The sequence below is a fragment of the Dendrobates tinctorius genome, unplaced genomic scaffold, assembly GCF_039654945.1.
Source record: "Dendrobates tinctorius isolate UK_male_01 unplaced genomic scaffold, ASM3965494v1 ptg000189l, whole genome shotgun sequence".
NCBI classification, from domain to species: domain Eukaryota; kingdom Metazoa; phylum Chordata; class Amphibia; order Anura; family Dendrobatidae; genus Dendrobates; species Dendrobates tinctorius.
Window position 1 is genome coordinate 10,276,813 of NW_027361856.1, and position 24,242 is coordinate 10,301,054.

A 24,242-nucleotide genomic window follows, 5' to 3' on the forward strand; every position below is an offset into this window, starting at 1 on the left:
CCACAAAAATACATGCAACAATATATACAGTTTGTTTTTAACAAATAGAGGGGTACTCAGATTTTGATGATGGATAGGCAAAACCTCAACACGTTTCTCCCAACAGGATCATCAGGAGGTAGATAGTTAGAAGCTGTGTCACAGCATATATACAAACTGTATATATTGTTGCATTATGGATCATTTGCATGGTTTTGCCTTTCAAAAATATCGCTATGTTACCCTAATGCTCCATCAATAGTTATTATAGGGCATCTTTAGGGTAAGCCGTCATGGAGCGGGGGCGCCATTCCGCTGACCAATAGGGTGCCAACCTCCGCTGACAGGAAGGTTACCAAATACAGGGAACAGATAGTTAGGTACTCCAATCTGCACGTCACTTTAATGTCTTGTCTATTTTGCACTTTTTTTCTATTGTTGCCTACCAAACTACCTTATGGCAACCCCTATACATTCCTTTTCTGAGTAATTGAGTGACTATATGTGGCACTTACTCAGGGCTATCTAGGAGGCTTTGGGTACTGCCGTCGTGGAACGGGGGCGCCAATCTCGATAATGTTTTGGGTGCCAACCTCCGTTGTTAGGCATTTTGTGATATCGGGTCCCCATTATAGGGTGTAGTAGGTGACACGGTTGTTTGTTTATTAGTGTGTGGTTGTATTGTCTTATATTTAGACTTTATTAAAGGTTGGTTTTTTACATCTATATCAAATAAGTGTTGTAAGGATCTCTGTTATATATAAGTGATGTCTTTGAATTTCCAAACACTAAATTTTGTATTTATTTTCAGAAAATGAGAAATGGTCAAAATAAAAAAAAGGAGTGCTTGTAGACCTCAAATAATGATAAGAAAGCAAGTTCATAATCATTTAGAAACAACAATACTAATGTTTTACCTCAGGAAGAGTTCAGAAATCAATATTTTGTGGAATAACCATGATTTTTAATCACAGCTTTCATGTGTCTTGGCATGCTTTCCACCAGTCTTTCACAAGTGCTTTTGGGTGACCGTATGCCACCTCCTGGTACAAAAATTTAAGCAGTTCTTTGTTTGATGGCTTGTGACTATCCATATTCCTCTTGATTACATTCTAGAGGTTTTCAGTGGGGTTCAGGTCTGGAGATTGGGCTGCCCATGACAGGGATTTGATGTGGTGGTCCTTCATCCACACATTGATTGACCTAGCTGTGTGGCATGGCGCATTGTCCTGCTGGAAAAAAACAGTCCTCAGAGTTGGGGAACATTTCCTGAGCAGAAGGAATCAACTGTTTTTCCAGGATAACCTTGTATGCGGCTTGATTCATACGTCCTTCGCAAAGATTAACCTGCCCAATTCCAGCCTTGCTGAAGCATCCCCAGATCATCACCGTCAATCTTATAGATTGTAAGCTTGCGAGCAGGGTTCTCATTCCTCTTGTTATCTGTTTTGATCTGTGTTTATTGTTATGCTGTAATGTCTATTGTTTGTCCAAGTCCCCTCTATAATGTAAAGTGCTGTGGAATATGTTGCCTAATTGAAATTATTATCACCGATCCTGCACCAAATTTCACAGTGGGTGCAAGACAATGTGGCTTGTACGCTTCTCCAGGTGTCCGCCTAACCATTAGACCAGGGGTCCCCAACCTGTAGCTCAGGAGCCACATGTGGCTCGCGGTCCCATGAATTGTGGCTCTCGACTGTCTGCCAGCTCGGTGCATTAGCTCCAGGTCTAGCAAACAGGCGGTCCCATGAATTGTGGCTCACGACTGTCTGCCAGCTCGGTGCATTAGCTCCAGGTCTAGCAAACAGGTATGAAGAGCACATCTCAAAATAGTGAATTTTGTGAGTAGCCCTGCACAGAAGAGCAGATCTGGATTCACATTTACTGGTCTTAGGGGTTTAGAGATGTTTTAGGTATGGTACACTGGAGGATGGTACTACCTGTTAGAGGAGGTGCTCAAAGCTGGATATGATAGTGTGTTGGGAGTCCTTGATGGAAGAATACTGAATGGGGGTATTGGGGGAACCCCTGGATCTCAGTGTACGGCTTTGGAGTGATTTCTGTGGAAAAGCTTTGGTTATCATCATACCTGTAATGGGGGCTTTGGTTGACACTACTTTGAAGGGGGTGGGAGCTGGATGTGGCTCTTGACCCTCTCTCAGTGCTGAATATGGCTCGCGACCCTCTCTAAGCTGCATATGTCTCTCAAGGTCAGAAAGGCTGGGGACCACTGCATTAGACGATAAGCTGTTGGGCAAAGCTGAAAATTAGACTCATCAGAGAAGATTACCTTACTCCAGTCCTCTATGGTCCAATCCTTATGATGAAAGGCTTTTTTCTACCTTTACATGACTTGAGCCCTGCCTCTAGGAGCCTGTTATGAACTGTTCATGCCGTACACTTCACCCCAGCTGCCATTTGCCATTCCTTTTGTAGGGCACTTGATGTCATTCTGCGGTTGCGGAGTGACATTCGAATAAGATAACGGTCATCCCAGTCAGTGGAGAATCGTTTTCGCCCTCTGCCGGTCTGTAGCTTTGTTGTCCCCAATGTCTGCTTCTTGACCTTGTTGTAATGGACTGCCGTCTTAGAAATTTTAAGGATGGAGGCAACATGATGCTCACTGTATCCCGCAGCTAGTAAGGCCAGAATTGAGCCCTTCTTTTCCACACTCAAGACTTTTGAACTCCTTTGGCATGGTTAAAAGTTATTTTTTCATTCCTATTACTTTTGGGATATTACAAGCACTTGTTTTGCCATCCAGCTTGTCCTATTGCAAGAGGATTGTGAACACCACAACAGGGTTTTTTTTTATACTTTCCTTCGTTAAATAAGATTTGGTTCAGGTGATCACCTAATCAGAAGCACATTAAGTAGAATGAGGTGTACTCTGGTTGGAATTCAACTGACACTGGAGTGGAATGGCTGTCAGACATGTAGAGAAGCTGAATTTTATAAAACTGTGCAGTGGCTCTTAATTTTTGCCAGAGCTGTATATATATATGTGCGCTTTTCTGGACAGAGTTCAGATGTTGCTCCTGGGATCTGTTGTAGCCATTCTATCTAAAGGCCCCGTCACACTAAGCGATATCGCTAGCAATATCGTTATAACGTCACTGGTTTTGTGACGCAGCAGCGATATTGCTATGTGTGATACTTACCTCCGACCGGCTCCCCCGCTGATCGCGCGAGAACGGCCTGGGCCGTTTCTAGTCGTCAGCTTCCTGTGGCGCCAACGAGTGACGCGTGGACGCGGGCGGGAGAACGTCAGGATCGCCTCGTCTGACAGGTAAGTAGCAACCCCCGACCGCTGCTATGTCGCTGGTGAGATCTGCCTGTGCTGCAGCTCACTAGCGACCACTTAGCGATGCACCAGTGATCCATATCGTTGTCGGGATCGCTGGTGCATCGCTAAGTGTGACAGTACCTTAAGTGTTAGACTTAGGATGGAGGCCTAAATGCATTGTGAGGAGCTTTTGTGTCTTCATATCTGCAGCTTCCATCTCTTCCTATGGCCAGCACACTATGCCAGCAGGGTATCTGATAACTGGCAGGGCATATGTATTCTTCCCATTGAGCTGGCTCTTCTAGATCTGTCTTACCCTTTGATGGTTTTTGGATGTTGTTGCTTTCCTTGCCTCCTCATCATGGCAACCGTGTCCCTGTGGGATGCTGAGGTACATGTAGCATGTCTGTACATCTGCTAAGTGCCCTGCTGGTAATTCCACTCAATCAGTCTCGACTACCTTGCCTCTCTTTATTACCAACCGGCCGCACTTCTCCTGTCCAAAGGACATCCCAATGTCTACGCTGTAGATCCTTGTCAGCTGGATCAATGAATTGATGTCTTGTTCGTTTTTCGCATACAGATTGATGTCACCCATGTAGAGGAGGTGGCTGATGGTGCTTCCACTCTTGAACTTGCATCCATACTGTGGTACAGTAAAGGGTGTTTTACTGGCTGGGAGATACATTTCTCCCAGCAGGTTAACGTTTGGCCGGGTTTTTCACTAAAGACAGGACCTGCGATGATGTCATGGTCACGTGATCAGCCCATGTAATGTCTACCTCACTTTTGGGAGGGGTTATGGACTATGTAATGGAGGTTGGTGTTTGGCACATGGTGAGTGTGTGTCTGGAAGTTACAGGAACTTGGCTGGACTTAGCCTGAACTTGTATACAGGATCCCTGTGCTACAGGAATATAGCAGCAAGACTCTCAACAACCCTGGGAATGGCAACTGGCGGATACCGCAGACCTGGCAGCCGCATAGTTAAGCCCGTCCCGTGCAAGGGGTGAGTCTGGGACCAGTCCAGTGGTTCCCCAAGCTGGAGTATATTTATGTTTTTCCTTACTTCCTGTTAATCTGCTGTTTGCAACGTGACATTAAACCACTGAAATTGGATTTTAAGCCTGTGTGTTGCCTCGTTACTGCAGCCCTGCCATTACCTACCAGAGCGAATCCCTACAATAGCCAGACTCTGTAATTATCTGACTGAGGGGGTTCAAGCCTATGCAGAACAGCAATGGGGACAGTGCATTACCTTGGTATATACCACATTTAATGGTCACTTGCGCTAGTTGTCTTGATTTGACTTCCAATGTTGTTCTCCATAGCCCCATTGAGTTTCTGAGAAAGTTTCTTAATTTCCTGTTGACATTGTAGAGAGCCAAGCATTCACAGATCCATGTGTGTGGCATTGAGTCATAGGCTTTCCTGTAGTCAATCCAGGCTGTGCTGAGATTGGTTTGTCTAGATCTTGAGTGACTGCTCTATCTACTAGGAGCTGGTGCTGAGAGCCTCTGGTGTTGGTCCCAATGCCTTTCTGAGCTGGATTCATGTACTGGTACATATGGTTCTGTAGGCTGGTAGCTATAATGCCTGAAAGGCATGTTCCGCTGCTAATTTCTTTAGCCAGTAGGCATGAATAAGTCTAGGCAAGGTGCTGTCCAGCTCTTCATATTCATGACCCGCTGTTGGATGTCTGCTTCTGTAAAGGTGACTGGTTCTCGCTCTAGGTGGTTGCTGTGTTTCATTCTCAGATATTGCATCCACACTGCACTGGTTTTGTGTGTTTCTTCCTTCTCCCATATGTTCTTCCAGTTTTGTTCAGCCTCCGCTATTTGTGGTGTGTGTATATATATATATATATATATATATATATATATATATATATATATATATATATATATACACACACATACACACACATACATACACACACACTATGTATACACATACACACACTTCGGAAGCAACACTGATTGACAATCAATTTCACATGCTGCTGTGCAAATGGAATAGACAACAGATGGAAATTATTGACAATTGTCAAGATACACTCAATAAAGGAGTGGTTCTGCAGGTGGGGACCACATCTCAGCACCAATGCTTTCTGGCTGATGTTTTGGTCACTTTTGAATGTTGGTTGTGCTTTCACACTAGTGGTAGCATGAGACGGACTCTACAACCCACACAAGTGGCTCAGGTAGTGCAGCTCATCCAGGAGGGCACATCAATGTGAGCTGCTGCAAGAAGGTTTGCTGTGTCTGTCAGCGTAGTGTCCAGAGGCGCTTGGAGACAGGCCAATACACCAGGAGATGTGGAGGGAACTGTAGGAGGGCAACAACCCAGCAGCAGGACCGCTACCTCAGCCTTTGTACAAGGAGGAACAGGAGTAGCACTGCCAGAGCCTTGCAAAATAACCTCCAGCAGGCCACAAATGTGCATGTGTCTGCACAAACGGTTAGAAACCGACTCCATGAGAATGGTCTGAGTGCCCGACGTCCACAGATAGGGGTTGTGTTCACAGCCCTACACTGTGCGGCCCGCCAAAGAAATGCCACCCATCAACACAATTACTGACCCACTGCCAAACCGGTCATGCTGAAGGATGTTGCAGGCAATAGATCGCTCTCAACGGCGTCTCCAGACTCTGTCACGTCTGTTATATGTGCTCAGTGTGAACCTGCTTTCATGTGTGAAGAGCACAGGGTGCCAGTGACGAATTTGCCAATCCTGGTGTTCTGTGGCAAATGCCAAGCGTCCTGCATAGTGTTGGGCACTGGGTATGCGACAGAGCAGGAAGAGACACCAGGCCGATAAACAATCCAACAAGACTTATTGAACAGGGAACTGGGGAAACACAAATGAAGGTAATTCTGCAGCGTCCGTAATGAGTTCACACAAAGAGAGCAGATCCGGGGGCGCCACCCGGTAATCCGACGCCAGGGAAATATAGAAATAGTCCTTGGATGAGTTCAATGAATCCAGCAGATGAGGGACACAACACAGTCCCACGTGGCACCTTCTAACAATACACACGGTCACCTGGATCACGCCTCAGCATAAGATCCCAGCCCTTCGCAAGTCACCACACAACTGACTGAGTATTGTCATGTATCCTGGGATCATCCCATGAGGAAGGTTCACACCAACTTTTAACATGTGGCTACATTGAGAAGTTTCCAGAAGCTATTGGCTCCGTTCTGTCTTACAGGTTTTGTGTATTGGAGGAGTCCCATGCTGAGAAGAACAAAGACAGAATACCCCACTAGATGCAGTACAAGCGAGGTGGACTATGGGTCCGTCACACTACACGATGCACCAGCGATCCCGACAATGATACGACCTTGTTAGGATCACTGGTGCCTCGCTACATGATCGCTGGTGAGCTGTCAAACAGGCAGACTCACCAGTGATCAGGACCAGCAAGGACGCTGGTATCCAAGGTAAATATCGGGTAACTAAGCGAGCACGTCACTTAGTTACCCGCTGTGTACCTTGGATACCAGCTCCCAGCGCGAGCACGCAGATATCCAAGGTACACAGCGGGTAATTAAGCGATGCGCGCGCTTAGTTACCCGATATTTACCTTGGATACCAGCTCCCAGCATCCTACAGCGCTGGGAGCTCGCTGATCGTTAGTCTCCCGTTGCCACACACAGCGATGAACGCTGGCCAGCGGGAGACCAACGATCAAAAAATGGCCCAGGACACTTCTGCACGATCAGCGATACCCGGTGGGGGGCCGGTCGCTGATGCAGGTCACACACAGCGATATCGCTGGCGCGTCACAAAATCAGCGATCTCGCTGTGTGTGACGGGGCCTTATGGCTTATTACATTACAGTCCAGGAACACAGGCCGGGGGAGGGACATGCTGTTACAGAGGGCTGCAGTGATAGTTGACTTTGTGGAACTTTCTCCCATCTCCCTACTGCATCTGTGGAGCTCAGCCACACTTATCTTGGGATTCTTCTTTACCTCTCTCACCAAGGCTCTTCTCCCATGATTGCTTAGTTTAGCTGGACGGCCAGGTCTGGGAAGACTTCTGGTGGTCCCAAACTTCTTCCATTTAAGGATTATGAAGGCCACTGTGCTCTTAGGAACCTTGAGTACTGCAGAAATTCTTTTGCAACCTTGGCCAGATCTGTGCCTTGCCACAATTCTGTCTCTGAGCTCCTTGGCCAATTCCTTTGACCTCATGATTCTCATTTGGTCTGACATGCTCTGTGAGCTGTGAGATCTCAAACAGACAGGTGTGTGCCTTCCCGAATCAAGTCCTATCAGTTTAATTAAACACAGATGGACTCCAATGAAGGAGTAGAACCATCTCAAGGAGGATCACAAGGACATGGACAGCACGTGACTTAAATATACTGCACATTCAGCATCTCCCACTCCATCTCCTCTTCCCACCCTCTCTCTGTTGGAGTCCCCCAAGGCTCTGTTTTAGGACCCCTACTCTTCTCAATCTATACACTTGGTCTGGGGCAACTCAAAGTCCCACGGATTCCACTACCACCTTTATGCTGATGACACTCAGATCTACCTCTACGTCACCTCTCTGCTGTCCAGAATCCCAGAGTGTCTATCAGCCATATCCTCCTTCTCCTCTCGCTTCCTCAAACACATTGTAGACAAATCTGAACTCATCATCTTTCCTCCATCTCATAGATGTTCCTTACCCGACCTAGCTATAACAATTAATGACATCACACTTTCCCCAGTACCAGAAGTCCGCTGCCTCGGAGTAACCTTTGACTCTGCCCTGTCCTTCAAACCGCACATCCAAGCTCTTTCTACCTCCTGTCGCCTCCAGCTCAGAAATATTACCAGAATCCGTCCTTTCCTCAACCCTCAATCTACTAAAATGCTTGTGCATGCCCTCATCATCTCCCGCCTCGACTACTGCAACATCCTTTTCTGTGGTCTCCCTGTTAACACCCTCGCACCTCTCCAGTCCATCCTTAACTCTGCTGCCCGACTAATTCATCTCTCTCCTCGCTACTCCTCCGCTTCTCCCCTCTGCAAATCTCTTCAATGGCTCCCATTCCCTCAGCGTATCCAGTTCAAATTACTAATACTGACCTAAAAGGCCATCTATAACCTGTCTCCCCCATATGTCTCTGAACTAATCTCCCGATACCTTCCCTCACCTAATCTCCGGTCCTCCCAAGACCTCCTTCTCTCCTCCACACTTATTCGCTCCTCACCCAACCGCCTCCAAGACTTCTCCCGAATAGCCCCTATTCTCTGGAATTCTTTACCCCAACAAGTCCGACTATCAACCACATTTGGATCCTGCAGACGGAACCTGAAAACCCAACTCTTCAAGAAAGCCTACAGCCTGCAATGACCCCGCTACCTCCTTCTCTCTCACCACTACCGGTGATATCATTTTAACCAACACCGGAACTGCTGCAACCCACCAACCTACTGTCTCCTTCCCCACCATCCTGTAGCAGGTAAGCCCGAAAGGGCAGGGTCCGCTCTCCCCTCTGTATCAGTCTGTCATTGCTAGTTTGTTTACTGTAAGTGATATCTGTAATTTGTATGTAACCCCTTCTCATGTGCAGCACCATGGAACCAATGGTGCTATATAAATAAATAATAATATGAGTGTCTGAGCAAAGGGTCTAAATACTTATGACCATGTGATATTTCAGTTTTTCTTGAATAAATTTGCAAAAATTTCTACATTTCTGTTTTTTTTCAGTCAAGATGGGGTGCAGAGTGTACATTAATGAGAAAAAAATTGAACTTTTTTGAATATACCAAATGGCTGCAATGAAACAAAGAGTGAAAATTTAAAGGGGTCTAAATACTTTCCGTACCCATTGTATATACTGCGTATTAACTGGGTTTATGTAATTACACACCGTATAATAACCAGGATTGTCACTACACAGAGCATACACCACTTGAAACTGGGATTCTTTAACTTCACCATGTATACACGGCGTAATAACGGGGATTATTTTACTACATGTGCATATACTATGTGAGAATCCAAGATTATCTCACTACACTGTTCATACATTTCATAACAACTCACTAAACCGTGTACATGGTGCCCCCTTCCTCTCTCTACACAGTGTATACACCACAACCAGGATTCTCTCATTACTTCACATAATATCCAGGATTAACGCTTAATAACCAGGATTCCCTCACTATACTGGGTATACACAGAGTAATAACTGGGATTCTCTCACTACACCGAGTATACACATGGTAATAACTAGGACTCTCTCATTACATCAGGTATACACCGCATAACCAGGTTTCTCTCACTATACCGGGTATACACCGGGATTCGCTCAGTACAATGGGTATACACTGCATAATAACTGGGATTCTCTCACTACATTGGATATACACATTGTAATAACCCTGATTCTCTCACTATAATGGGTATACATCGCGTAATAACCGGGATCCTCCCACTATACTGGGTATACACCGCATGATAACCGGTATTCTCTCAGTACATTGGTTATACATCACTTAATAACCGGTATTCTCTCACTACTGTACACTGGGTATACACAGAGTAATAACTGGGATTCTCTCTCTACACTGTGTATACACCAAGTAATAACTGGGATTCTCTCACTATACTGGGTATACACCGCATAATAACTGGAATTTTCTCACTGTACTTATTGGGAATACACTGTGATACCCGGGACTCTCTCACTATACTGGGTATAGATCAAGCGATAACCCGGACTCTCTCACTACACACCACATAATAACCAGGATTCTTACACTACACCTGGTATACCCCGCGCAAACAACGGGATTCTCTTACTGCATCGGGTATACACATCGCAATAACTGAGATTCTATCACTAGAATAGGTATACACAGCATAACAACTGGGATTCTCTCACTACACTGAGTACACACTGCTTAATAACAGTGATTCTCTCACTACACTGAGTACACACTGCTTATTAACAGTGATTCTCTCACTACTCTGAGTACACACTTCTTAATAACTGGGATTCTCTCATTACACTGAGTATACACTGCTCAATAACTGGGATTCTCTCACTACACTGAGTATACACTGCTTAATAACTGGGATTCTCTCACAACACCAGGTACACACAGCATAATAACTAGGATTCTCTCACTACAATGGGTATACACCACTTAATAATTGGGATTTTCTCACTATACAGGGTATACACATCGTAGCAACAGGGGTTCTCTCACTACACCGGGTACACACTGCATAATAACCGGGATAATCTCATATACTGGCTATACACCACGTGATAACCAGAATTCTTTCGCAACTTTGGGTATACACCGCATAATAACCGGGATACTCTCACTACACAATGTACACACCGAGTGATAACCAAGATTGTCTCACCTCACAGGGTAAACACATGGCAATAACTGTGATTATCACACTATACTAGGTATACATCATGTAATAACTGGGATTCTCTCTCTACACCTGGTATACACTGCCTAATAACTAGGATTCTCTCACTACACCGCTTAATAACAGGGATTTTCTAAGTACACTGTGTATACACATTGTAATAACTGGGATTCTCTCACTACACCGAGTATACACATGGTAATAACCGGGACTCTCTCATTACATCAGGTATACACCGCATAATAACCGGGTTTCTCTCACTATTCCAGGTATACACCGCATAATAACCGGGATTCGCTCACTACAATGGGTATACACAGCATAATAAGGCTATGTGCACACGTTGCGGATTCTACTGCGTTTCCGCAGCGGTTTTGGCCCTGCGGAAACGCAACAGTTCCGCAGACATGGTAGAGTACCATGTTATCCTATGGCATTTCAAAACCGCTGTGCTCACGCTGCGTTTTTTTCCGTGCGGTTTTGCTGCGGTTTACAAACCGCAGCATGTCAACCGTTTGGACGGATTCCGCAGCGGTTTCACACCTTTAACATAGTAGAGGTGTGAAACCGCAGGGCAAAACCGCAGGCTAATCCGCAGGAAAACCGCAGGTCACTTTAGGTGAATCCGCAGCATGTGCACATAGCCTAACCGGGATTCTCTCACTACACCAGATATACACCACTTAACTGGGATTCGCTCATAACTACAAAGTATACACACAGCATAACAACAGAGATTCTCTCACTACACCAAGTATACACTGCTTAATAACTGAGATTCTCCCACTACACAGAGTATACACCTCTTAATAACCGTGATTCTCTCAGTACACCGGGTATACACATCGTAATAACCGGGATTCACTCACTACACCGAGTATACACCTCATAATAACCAGGATTCTCTCAGTGCACCAAGTATACAGATCGTAATAATCTTGATTCTCTCACTACACCAGGTACACACCGAATAACCACCAGGATTCTCTCACTACACCGGGTACACACCGAATAACCACCAGGATTCTCTCACTACACCGGGTACACACCGAATAACCACCAGGATTCTCTCACTACACCGGGTACACACCGAATAACCACCAGGATTCTCTCACTACACCGGGTACACACCGAATAACCACCAGGATTCTCTCACTACACCGGGTACACACCGAATAACCACCAGGATCCTCTCACTACACCGGGTACACCCCGAATAACCACCAGGATTCTCTCACTACACCGGGTACACCCCGAATAACCACCAGGATTCTCTCACTACACCGGGTACACACCGAATAACCACCAGGATTCTCTCACTACACCGGGTACACACCGAATAACCACCAGGATTCTCTCACTACACCGGGTACACACCGAATAACCACCAGGATTCTCTCACTACACCGGGTACACACCGAATAACCACCAGGATTCTCTCACTACACCGGGTACACACCAAATAACCACCAGGATTCTCTCACTACACCGGGTACACACCGAATAACCACCAGGATTCTCTCACTACACCGGGTACACACCGAATAACCACCAGGATTCTCTCACTACACCGGGTACACACCGAATAACCACCAGGATTCTCTCACTACACCGGGTACACACCGAATAACCACCAGGATTCTCTCACTACACCGGGTAAGTACCGAATAACCACCAGGATTCTCTCACTACACCGGGTACACACCGAATAACCACCAGGATTCTCTCACTACACCGGGTACACACCGAATAACCATCAGGATTCTCTCACTACACCGGGTATACACCGCGTTATAAATGGAATTGTCTCACTACGCCGGGTAGTAACCGGAACTGTCTCGCTACATCGGGTATATGTTATACAACAACATCTCTCACTCAAGATCTTCTACAGCACACAATCACCATAAACGGCACAGGACCCAAATGACCCACACATAGTACTTGGGCGACCCAGGCAGCACAGACCCAGCAGCACTCCGGTACACACTGTGGCACTCCATACTATCAGACATGGCTCGCTGCAAACAAACCACAGGAGTGTCACAAAATGCTGAATGCGCCAGCGAGTCATCCGGCGGCCACAACATGGCGTCCTGACACATGTAAGGCAGGAAGGACTCAGCCTGGTACCTGTGGGGTGCCCCTCGTCCACCCGTACTGGCAGCCGCGAGCTCCTCACCTTCCAGATCACTGTCAATGAGACAAAAACGACAGGTTCATGTAACCCCAAAAATGCTCCTGACACACAGGCGGCCGCCCACAGACTTCCCAGCAGTGTGAGAGAAGGACGCGCTGCTCCCCCTTTGATGTTGGGGTGAGTGGGGGTGGAGGGGCGGCGCCTGCTTTGTGCACAGAACGCTGTGCCTCTTTCCTCTCCTCAGTCCTGTGCCCCAGGGGCAAACAACATGGTATAGTGTCCAGCTGGTAAGAGGCTCCAGACTGAGCATTTACATAGTGTGCCATCCCCCCAGGAACTGCTGCGGCCCCTGGCTGCCACCTGCATGACACCGCCAGCATCTGGGTCAGAGAGGCTCCTGCACAGCTGGTGTGAAGGGCACAGGGCAGAGGGCTCCCTCCCAGAGTCACCGGGCAGGAATGTTAATGACCAGTACCTGCCCTGTAATTATAGGTGGGGGCACCGCAGGGCGAGAACGGGGATACCAAATCTGCGGAACGCCCTCCATTCAAAGCTGTGAAAAATGCCAAGCAGGCAAAGGGTATTAAACGAATCCTGGGGAGACGCCAGCTGGCAGGGGCCCAGGCACTGCTCATGTGCTGCGTAACGTGGCTTAACCCCATCACTGCCAAACCAAGAGTGCCACCTGAGTCACATGACGCCAGAGAGCGGGCACTCACTCGCCCATACCCAGTGTCACTAACATTGCTGGGACCGCAGAGGGCCTCACTGTCTGGGCACAGAAGGGTTAATAGGGCCACACTTCTCAAGGCCAACACTGGGGGGCGCCAGTTTCAGGTGTGTGCAGACCCCCTCCCCAACCTGTCAGGAGCAGCTCTGCGGGTGGGCGGATAGGCAGACAGGCGTGGCGCCCAGTTTTATGGTCGCAGCTTCAAGGACTTTGGTCTGATTGTCCTGCCGCTCCCATCCAGGGGCTCGGAACAACCCCCCCGGCATGCAACCAGATAACAGGCAGCAGCCCATCCCCCACCTACACAGAGGGTCCGAGGGTCACTCACTGCAGGGGCGCAAAGTGACCCCTGTACCCAATAGAAGCCAGCAGAATGAGAGGACCTTCCACATCCCCCCACCATATGGGAAAGGAATCCCACACCCAACGAGCGAGAGGACCCCACCGCATCCTTCACAACATGGCTGAGGACCTCCGCAAACCCCCCCCCAACATGAGAGGACCCCCGCACGCTGAGTGTGAAGACCCCCATGCACCCTCCCCAAAATGGCACACCATGGAAGAGGACCCCCAGCACACACCCCAACATGGGAGAGGACCCTCGCACACTCCCCCAACATGGGAGAGGAAATCCCGCACCCTAAACAACATAGGAGAGACCCCCCGCACCCAGAGTGAGGGCCCCTGCACCCTCCTTAACATGGAAGAGAACCCCCACACACCCGCCCAACATGAGAGGACCCCGGCGCACCCTCCCCAACATGGCACAACATGGGAGAAGACCTCCGCACTCCCATCCTTGCAATCTGAGGGTCCACCCCACACCCAACGAGTGAGAGTACCCTCCGATCTCAATGAGTGAGTGCACCTTCGCACCCTCCCCAACATGGGAGAAGTCCTCCCGCAACACCCCCAAACATAGGAGAGGACCCCCAGCATCTGACGAGCAAAAGGACCCCCACGCACTCTCCCCAACGTGGGAGAGATCTCTACGCATTGTCCTCAACATGGGAGATGACTCCCACATCTAACATGAGAGAACCCCGGCACTCTCAGCAATATGGCACAACATGGGAGAAAACCTTCACAACAGACGAGGGAGAGGAACCCCAACACAGAATACATGGGAGAGGACCCCTGCACCCTCCTCCCCGCAGATTGGAGGAGACCCCCACACCCAACCAGTGAGAGTACCCCCTGCACCCTCCCCAAAATGGGAGAGGTCTCCCCGAAACACCCTAAAACATGAGAGGACCCCCAAGCACCCGACGAGAGAAAGGAACCCTGGCGCCCTCGGCCCCCAACACGGGAGAGGAGCGCCCTCGGCCCCGCCCCCAGCACGGGAGAGGAGCGCCCTCGGCCCCGCCCCCAACACGGGAGAGGAGCGCCCTCGGCCCCGCCCCCAACACGGGAGAGGAGCGCCCTCGGCCCCGCCCCCAACACGGGAGAGGAGCGCCCTCGGCCCCGCCCCCAACACGGGAGAGGAGCGCCCTCGGCCCCGCCCCCAACACGGGTAATAACTAGGACTCTCTCATTACATCAGGTATACACCGCATAACCAGGTTTCTCTCACTATACCGGGTATACACCGGGATTCGCTCAGTACAATGGGTATACACTGCATAATAACTGGGATTCTCTCACTACATTGGATATACACATTGTAATAACCCTGATTCTCTCACTATAATGGGTATACATCGCGTAATAACCGGGATCCTCCCACTATACTGGGTATACACCGCATGATAACCGGTATTCTCTCAGTACATTGGTTATACATCACTTAATAACCGGTATTCTCTCACTACTGTACACTGGGTATACACAGAGTAATAACTGGGATTCTCTCTCTACACTGTGTATACACCAAGTAATAACTGGGATTCTCTCACTATACTGGGTATACACCGCATAATAACTGGAATTTTCTCACTGTACTTATTGGGAATACACTGTGATACCCGGGACTCTCTCACTATACTGGGTATAGATCAAGCGATAACCCGGACTCTCTCACTACACACCACATAATAACCAGGATTCTTACACTACACCTGGTATACCCCGCGCAAACAACGGGATTCTCTTACTGCATCGGGTATACACATCGCAATAACTGAGATTCTATCACTAGAATAGGTATACACAGCATAACAACTGGGATTCTCTCACTACACTGAGTACACACTGCTTATTAACAGTGATTCTCTCACTACTCTGAGTACACACTTCTTAATAACTGGGATTCTCTCATTACACTGAGTATACACTGCTCAATAACTGGGATTCTCTCACTACACTGAGTATACACTGCTTAATAACTGGGATTCTCTCACAACACCAGGTACACACAGCATAATAACTAGGATTCTCTCACTACAATGGGTATACACCACTTAATAATTGGGATTTTCTCACTATACAGGGTATACACAGCACACACCCCAACATGGGAGAGGACCCTCGCACACTCCCCCAACATGGGAGAGGAAATCCCGCACCCTAAACAACATAGGAGAGACCCCCCGCACCCAGAGTGAGGGCCCCTGCACCCTCCTTAACATGGAAGAGAACCCCCACACACCCGCCCAACATGAGAGGACCCCGGCGCACCCTCCCCAACATGGCACAACATGGGAGAAGACCTCCGCACTCCCATCCTTGCAATCTGAGGGTCCACCCCACACCCAACGAGTGAGAGTACCCTCCGATCTCAATGAGTGAGTGCACCTTCGCACCCTCCCCAACATGGGAGAAGTCCTCCCGCAACACCCCCAAACATAGGAGAGGACCCCCAGCATCTGACGAGCAAAAGGACCCCCACGCACTCTCCCCAACGTGGGAGAGATCTCTACGCATTGTCCTCAACATGGGAGATGACTCCCACATCTAACATGAGAGAACCCCGGCACTCTCAGCAATATGGCACAACATGGGAGAAAACCTTCACAACAGACGAGGGAGAGGAACCCCAACACAGAATACATGGGAGAGGACCCCTGCACCCTCCTCCCCGCAGATTGGAGGAGACCCCCACACCCAACCAGTGAGAGTACCCCCTGCACCCTCCCCAAAATGGGAGAGGTCTCCCCGAAACACCCTAAAACATGAGAGGACCCCCAAGCACCCGACGAGAGAAAGGAACCCTGGCGCCCTCGGCCCCCAACACGGGAGAGGAGCGCCCTCGGCCCCGCCCCCAGCACGGGAGAGGAGCGCCCTCGGCCCCGCCCACAGCACGGGAGAGGAGCGCCCTCGGCCCCGCCCCCAGCACGGGAGAGGAGCGCCCTCGGCCCCGCCCCCAACACGGGAGAGGAGCGCCCTCGGCCCCGCCCCCAACACGGGAGAGGAGCGCCCTCGGCCCCGCCCCCAACACGGGAGAGGAGCGCCCTCGGCCCCGCCCCCAACACGGGAGAGGAGCACCCTCGGCCCCGCCCCCAACACGGGAGAGGAGCGCCCTCGGCCCCGCCCCCAACACGGGAGAGGAGCGCCCTCGGCCCCGCCCCCAACAAGGGAAAGTTCTCTCGTGTGACCCTATTACAGTAACGCACCCTATGTACCCTGCCATGTGAACCTATTACAGTAACGTACCCTATGTACTCCGATATGTGACATCCACCTGTACCGACATGTGACCCTATTAATATAATGTCCCCCTCTACCGACATGTGATCTCATTACAGTGATGTCCCCCCTGCAGCTTGACATGTGACAGTATTAGTGATGTCCCCCCCTGCATCCTATCATGTGACCCTATTACAGTGATGTCCCCCCTGCATCCTGACATATGACCCTATTACAGTGATGTTCCCCTGCTGTAACCTGACATGTGACCCTATTAATGTCCTCCTGTACCCTGACATATGACCCTATTACAGTGATGTTCCCCTGTCTCCTGACATGTGACCCTATTACAGTGACGTCCCCACTGTACCCTGAAATGTGGCCCTGAAATTTAATCGCATAACAATGATGTCCCCCCGTACCAACATGTGACCCTATTACAGTGATGTCCCCCTCTACACTGACATGTGGCCCTATTACAGTAATGTCACCCCTGTACTCCGACAAGTGACACTATTACAGGGATTTCCCCTCGCCCCCCCAACATGTAACCATATTACAGTGATGATACCTTTGCTTCCTGACATGTGACCTTGTTATAGCGATATCCCCCCTGTACCGACATGTGACCCTATTACAGGGATATCCCCTTGTACCCTGACATGTGACCCTATTGCAGTGATGTCCTCCTGTACCCTGACATGTGACCCTATTACAGTGATGTTCTCTTATATCCTGACATGTGACACTATTAGAGATGTCCCCCTCTGTACCCTGACATGTGAACCTATTACAGTGGTGTCCCACTGTACACTGACATGTGACCCTATTACAGCAATGGACCCCTGTATCCTGACATGTGACCCTATTACAGCAATGGACCCCTGTATCCTGACATGTGACCCTATTACAGTGATGTCCCCCCTGTACACTGACATGTGACCCTATTAGTGATGGACCCCTGTATCCTGACATGTGACACTATTACAGTGATGTCCCCCCTGTACACTGACATGTGACCCTATTAGTGATGGACCCCTGTATCCTGACATGTGACCCTATTACAGTGATGTCCCCCTGTACCCTGACATATGACCCTATTAGTGATGTTCTCTTATACCATGACATGTGACCCTATTAGTCATGTCCCCCTCTATCCTGATATGTGACCCTATTACAGTGACGTCCACCTGTACCGACATGTGACTATTACAATGAGGTCCCCTTCTACAGACATGTGATCTCATTACAGTGATGTCCACCCTGCAGCCTGACATGTGACCCTATTACAGTGATGTTCCCCTGCAGTAACCTGACATGTGACCCTATTAATATCCTCCTGTACCCTGACATATGACCCTATTACAGTGATGTTTCCCTGTATCCTGACATGTGACCCTATTACAGTGACATCCCCCCTGTACCCTGAGATGTGGCCCTACTACAGTGATGTCCCCTGAAAGCTAATCGCATAACAGTGATGTCCCCCTGTACCAACATGTGACCCTATTACAGTGATGTCCCCCTAGTACACTAACATGCAACCCTATTACAGTGATGTTCTCCTGCACCGACATATGACCCTATTACAGTGATGTCCCCCCTGTACCCTGACATGTGACCCTATTATATGATGTCCCCCCTGTACACTGACATATGACCTTATTACAGTGAGGTCCCCCCCCGTACCATGACATGTGACCCCATTACAGTGATATCCCCTGTACCGACATGTGACCCTATTACAGTGATATCCCCTGTACCCTGACATGTGACCCTCTTACAGTGATGTCCCCCCGCACCGACATGTGACCCTATTACAGTGATGTCCCCCCTGTACCCTGACATGTGACCCTATTACAGTGATGTCCCCCTGCACCCTGACATGTGACCCTATTACAGTGATATCCCCCTGTACCCTGACATGTGACCCTATTACAGTGATATCCCCCTGTACCCTGACATGTGACCCTATTACAGTGATGTCCCCCCGTACCGACATGTGACCCTATTACAGTGATGTCCCCCTGTACAATGATGTGACCCTATTACAGTGATGTCCCCCTGTACAATGACATGTGACCCTATTACAGTGACGCCCCCCTGTACCCTAACATGTGACCCTATTATATGATGTCCCCACTGTACACTGACATGTGACCCCATTAGTGATGTCCCTCTGCACCCTGACATGTGACCCTATTACAGTGATATCTCCTGTACCCTGACATGTGACCCTATTACAGTGATGTCCCCCCGTACCATGACATGTGATCCTATTACAGTGATGTCCCCCTGTACCGACATGTGACCCCATTAGTGATGTCCCTCTGCATCCTGACATGTGACCCTATTACAGTGATATCTCCTGTACCCTGACATGTGACCCTATTACAGTGATGTCCCCCCGTACCGACATGTGACCCTATTACAGTGATGTCCCCCCGTACCGACATGTGACCCTATTACAGTGATGTCCCCCCTGTACCCTGACATGTGACCCTATTACATGATGTCCCCATGTACACTGACATGTGACCCTATTACAGTGATGTCCCCCCCGTACCATGACATGTGACCCTTTTACAGTGATGTCCCCCCTCTACCCTGACATGTGACCCTATTACATGATGTCCCCCCCCCTGTACCCTGACATGTGACTTTATTACAGTGATGCCTCCCTGTACCCTGAAATATGGCCCTATTACAGTGATATCCCCTGTACCCTGACATGTGACCCTATTACAGTGATGCCCCCCGTACCGACATGTGACCCTATTACAGTGATGCCCCCCCGTACCGACATGTGACCCTATAACAGTGATGTCCCCCCGTACCATGACATTTGACCCTATTACAGTGATGTCCCCCTGTACCGCCGACATGTGACCCCATTACAGTGATGTCCCCCTGCACCCTGACATGTGACCCTATTACAGTGATATCCCCCTGTACCCTGATATGTGACCCTATTACAGTGATATCTCCTGTACCCTGACATGTGACCCTATTACAGTGATGTCCCCCGGTACCGACATGTGACCCTATTACAGTGATGTCCCCCGGTACCGACATGTGACCCTATTACAGTGATGTCCCCCCTGTACCCTGACATGTGACCCTATTACAGTGATGTACCCCCCCGTACCCTGACATGTGACCCTATTACAGTGATGTACCCCCCCGTACCCTGACATGTGACCCTATTACAGGGATGTCCCCCTGTACCGACATGTGACCCTATTACAGTAACGTCCCCCCTGTATCGACATGTGACCCTATTACAGCGATGCCCCCCTTTACCGACATGTGACCCTATTACAGTGATGCCCCCCTTTACCGACATGTGACCCTATTACATGATGTCCCCCTGTGCCGACATGTCACCCTACTACATGATGTCCCCCTGTGCAGACATGTGACCCCATTACAGTGATGTCCCCCTGCACCCTGACATGTGATCCTATTACAGTGATATCCCCCTGTACCCTTACATGTGACCCCATTACAGTGATGACCCCCTGCACCCTGACATGTGACCCTATTACAGTGATATCCCTCTGTACCCTGACATGTGACGCTATTACAGTGATATCCCCTGTACCCTGACTTGTGACCCTATTACAGTGATGTACCGACATGTGACCCTATTACAGTGATGTCCCCCCTGTACCCTGACATGTGACCCTATTACAGTGATGTCCCCCCTGTACCCCGACATGTTACCCTATTACATGATGTCCCCCTGTACCCTGACATGTGACTTTATTAGTGACGTCCCCCTGCACCCTGACATGTGACCCTATTACATGATGTCCCCCTGTACCCTGACATGTGATTTTATTACAGTGACGTCCCCCTGCACCCTGACATGTGACCCTATTACATTGATGCTCCCTTATACCCTGACATGTGACCCTATTAATGATAAACCCCCGTACCCTGACATGTGACCCTATTACAGTGATGTGCTCTGTATCCTGACATGTGACCCTATTACAGTGACGTCCCCCCTGTACCCTGAAATGTGGCCCTATTACAGTGATGTCCCCCTGTACCCTGACGTGATGCTATTACACTGATGTTCTCTTATACCCTGACATGTGACCCTATTACAGTGATGGACCCCCGTACCCTGACATGTGACCCTATTACAGTGATTCCCCCCCCCTGCACCCTGACATGTGACCCTATTACATTGATGCTCCCTTATACCCTGACATGTGACCCTATTAATGATAAACCCCGGTACCCTGACATGTGACCCTATTACAGTGATATCCCCCTGTACCCTGACATGTGACCCTATTACAGTGATATCCCCCTGTACCCTGACATGTGACTATTACAGGAATGTGATGTCCCCCCTGCAGCCTGACATGTGACCCTATTACAGTGATGTCGCCCTGTACCCTGACATGTGACCCTATTACAGTGATGTCCCCCAGTACCCTGACATGTGACCCTATTACAGTGATGTCCCCCTGTACCCTGCCATGTAACCCTATTACAGTGATGTCCCCCTGTACCCTGAAATGTGGCCCTATTACAGTGATATCCCCTGTACCCTGACATGTGACCCTATTACAGTGATATCCCCCAGTACCCTGACATGTGACCCTATTACAGTGATATCCCCCAGTACCCCGACATGTGACCCCATTATATGTCCCCCCTGTACACTGACATGTGACCCTATTACAGTGATGTCTCCCCCCGTACCATGACATGTGACTATTACAGTGATGTCCCCCTGCACCCTGACATGTGACCCTATTACATTGATGCTCCCTTATACCCATTAATGATAAACCCCCTGTACCTTGAAATGTGGCCCTATTACAGTGATGTCCCCCTGTACCCTGACGTGACGCTATTACACTGTTCTCTTATACCCTGACATGTGACCCTATTACAGTGATGGTCCCCCTGTACCCTGACGTGACGCTATTACACTGTTCTCTTATACCCTGACATGTGACCCTATTACAGTGATGGACCCCCTGTACCCTGACATGTGACCCTATTACATGATGTCCCCCCTGTACACTGACATGTGACCCTATTACAGTGATGGACCCCCGTACCCCGACATGTGACCCTATTACAGTGATGTCCTCCTGTACCCTGACATGTGAACCTATTATTACACTGATGTTCTCTTATACCATGACATGTGACCCTATTACAGTGATGTCCCCCTGTACCCTGACATGTGACCCTATTAATGATGAACCCCCGTACCCTGACATGTAACCCTATTACAGTGATGTGCTCTGTATCCTGACATGTGACCCTATTACAGTGATGTCCCCACTGTACCCAGACATGTGACACTATTACAGTGATGTCCCCCTTGTACCCAGACATGTGACCCTATTACAGTGATGTCCCCTCATACCCTGACATGTGACCCTATTACGGTGATGTCCCCCTCTACCCTGACATGTGACCCTATTACAGTGATGTCCCCCTCTATCCTGACATGTGACCCTAATACAGTAATGTCCCCCCGTATCCTGACATGTGACCCTATTACAGTGATGCCCCCCTGTACCCTGACATGTGACCCTATTACAGTGATGCCCCCCTGTACCCTGACATGTGACTATTACAGGAATGTGATGTCCCCCTCTGCAGCCTGACATTTGACCCTATTACAGTGATGTCCCCCTGTACCCTGACATGTGACCCTATTACAGTGATGTCCCCCTGTACCCTGCCATGTAACCCTATTACAGTGATGTCCCCCTGTACCCTGACATGTGACCTTATTACAGTGACGTCCCCCCTGTACCCTGACATGTGACCTTATTACAGTGACGTCCCCCCTGTACCCTGACATGTGACCCTATTAGTAATGTCCCCCGCTTCCCTGACATGTGAACCTAATACAGTGATGTCCCCCCGTACCATGACATGTGACTATTACAGTGATGTCCCCTCTGTATCCCGACATGTGACCCTAATACAGTGATATGTCCCCCCGGTACCCTGACATGTGACCCTATTACAATGATGTCCCCCCGTACACTGACATGCGACCCTATTACAGTGACGCCCCCCCTGTACCCTGTTCTCTTATACCATGGCATGTGACCACATTTAGTGATGTACCCCCCCTGTACCCTGACATGTGACCCTATTACAATGATGCCCCCTACCCAGTGTGGTCCAGGATGCAGGGGGCACAGCAGTGGAGATCTGACCTGATTCCTGCAACATCGCCCTCAGCCCCATGTCCCCCCCACCCCCAGCACAGGGCAAGGGGTGCAGGTAGGCTGAGAACACACACCGCCCTGCTGGCACGGAGCACCCGGATACTGGCAGCCCCCCCAGGCTGGCACCCATCCACAAGAAAGCGTATGTTTACCCACAAGAGACAAAGAGGTGAAGGGGGAGGCGGAGGGCTGACACCACCCCACCACCACAGCCTGACAACCCCCGGACTGCCACGTCACTGGGAGCAGAAAAGGGAAATGTGACCGCACTCGTTCCACTAGATTGCAAGCTCTGCAGCCGGGGGGAGGGGGCGCGATGATAAGACTGGCAGGGAGGGGCGCCACGTGGGGTATTGGGGGAAGTAGATCCTGGGTGTGGGTGATAGAAAGACGCTGAGTCAGCCCCCGAGACTCAGGAGACGACACCACAAAGAGGACCCTGGACCCCCACAGCATGGCGCAACGCTGCCTGAGTCACAGCCCAGATGTCAGCACACGGGGTCTCCGAGTGGCCAAAGCTGGGGGTCTCCGTAAAGAGGAGTGAACGAGCCAACAAACTGGCAAATGAGAAGGGCCACCACTGGACCACCCTGCACACCCAGACTCGGCATGTACCCAGCAAATAAGAGGGTTAATCTACCCACCTTAACCCGGGGCCACGTCCACCACGCAGGGCCGCACACCCCGATCCGGGGCCACGTCCACCAGGCAGGGCCACACACCCAGATCCGGGTCCACGTCCACCACGCAGGGCCGCACACCCCGATCCGGGTCCACGTCCACCACGCAGGGCCGCACATCCCGATCCGAGGCCACGTCCACCATGAAGGGCCGCACACCCCAATCCGGGGCCACGTCCACCACGCACGGCCGCACTCCCGATCCAGGGCCACATCCATCACGCACTGCCGCACACCC

The 24,242-nt window shown here is 49.7% G+C and overlaps 1 protein-coding gene across 3 annotated transcripts in view; it reads right to left on the reverse strand.

Moving 5' to 3' along the window:
* ZBTB7B (zinc finger and BTB domain containing 7B) overlaps positions 1-24,242 on the reverse strand; it is a 64,507-nt gene that overhangs the window by 18,536 nt on the left and 21,729 nt on the right. Inside the window, exon 2 of one of the 3 annotated variants that reach the window (XM_073552376.1) lies at positions 12,803-12,862. The exons of the other annotated variants lie outside the window; for them this stretch is intronic. The gene's annotated coding sequence lies outside the window, so the exon portion shown is untranslated. The remainder of the gene's footprint in view (positions 1-12,802; positions 12,863-24,242) is intronic. 3 annotated transcript variants of the gene reach the window in all.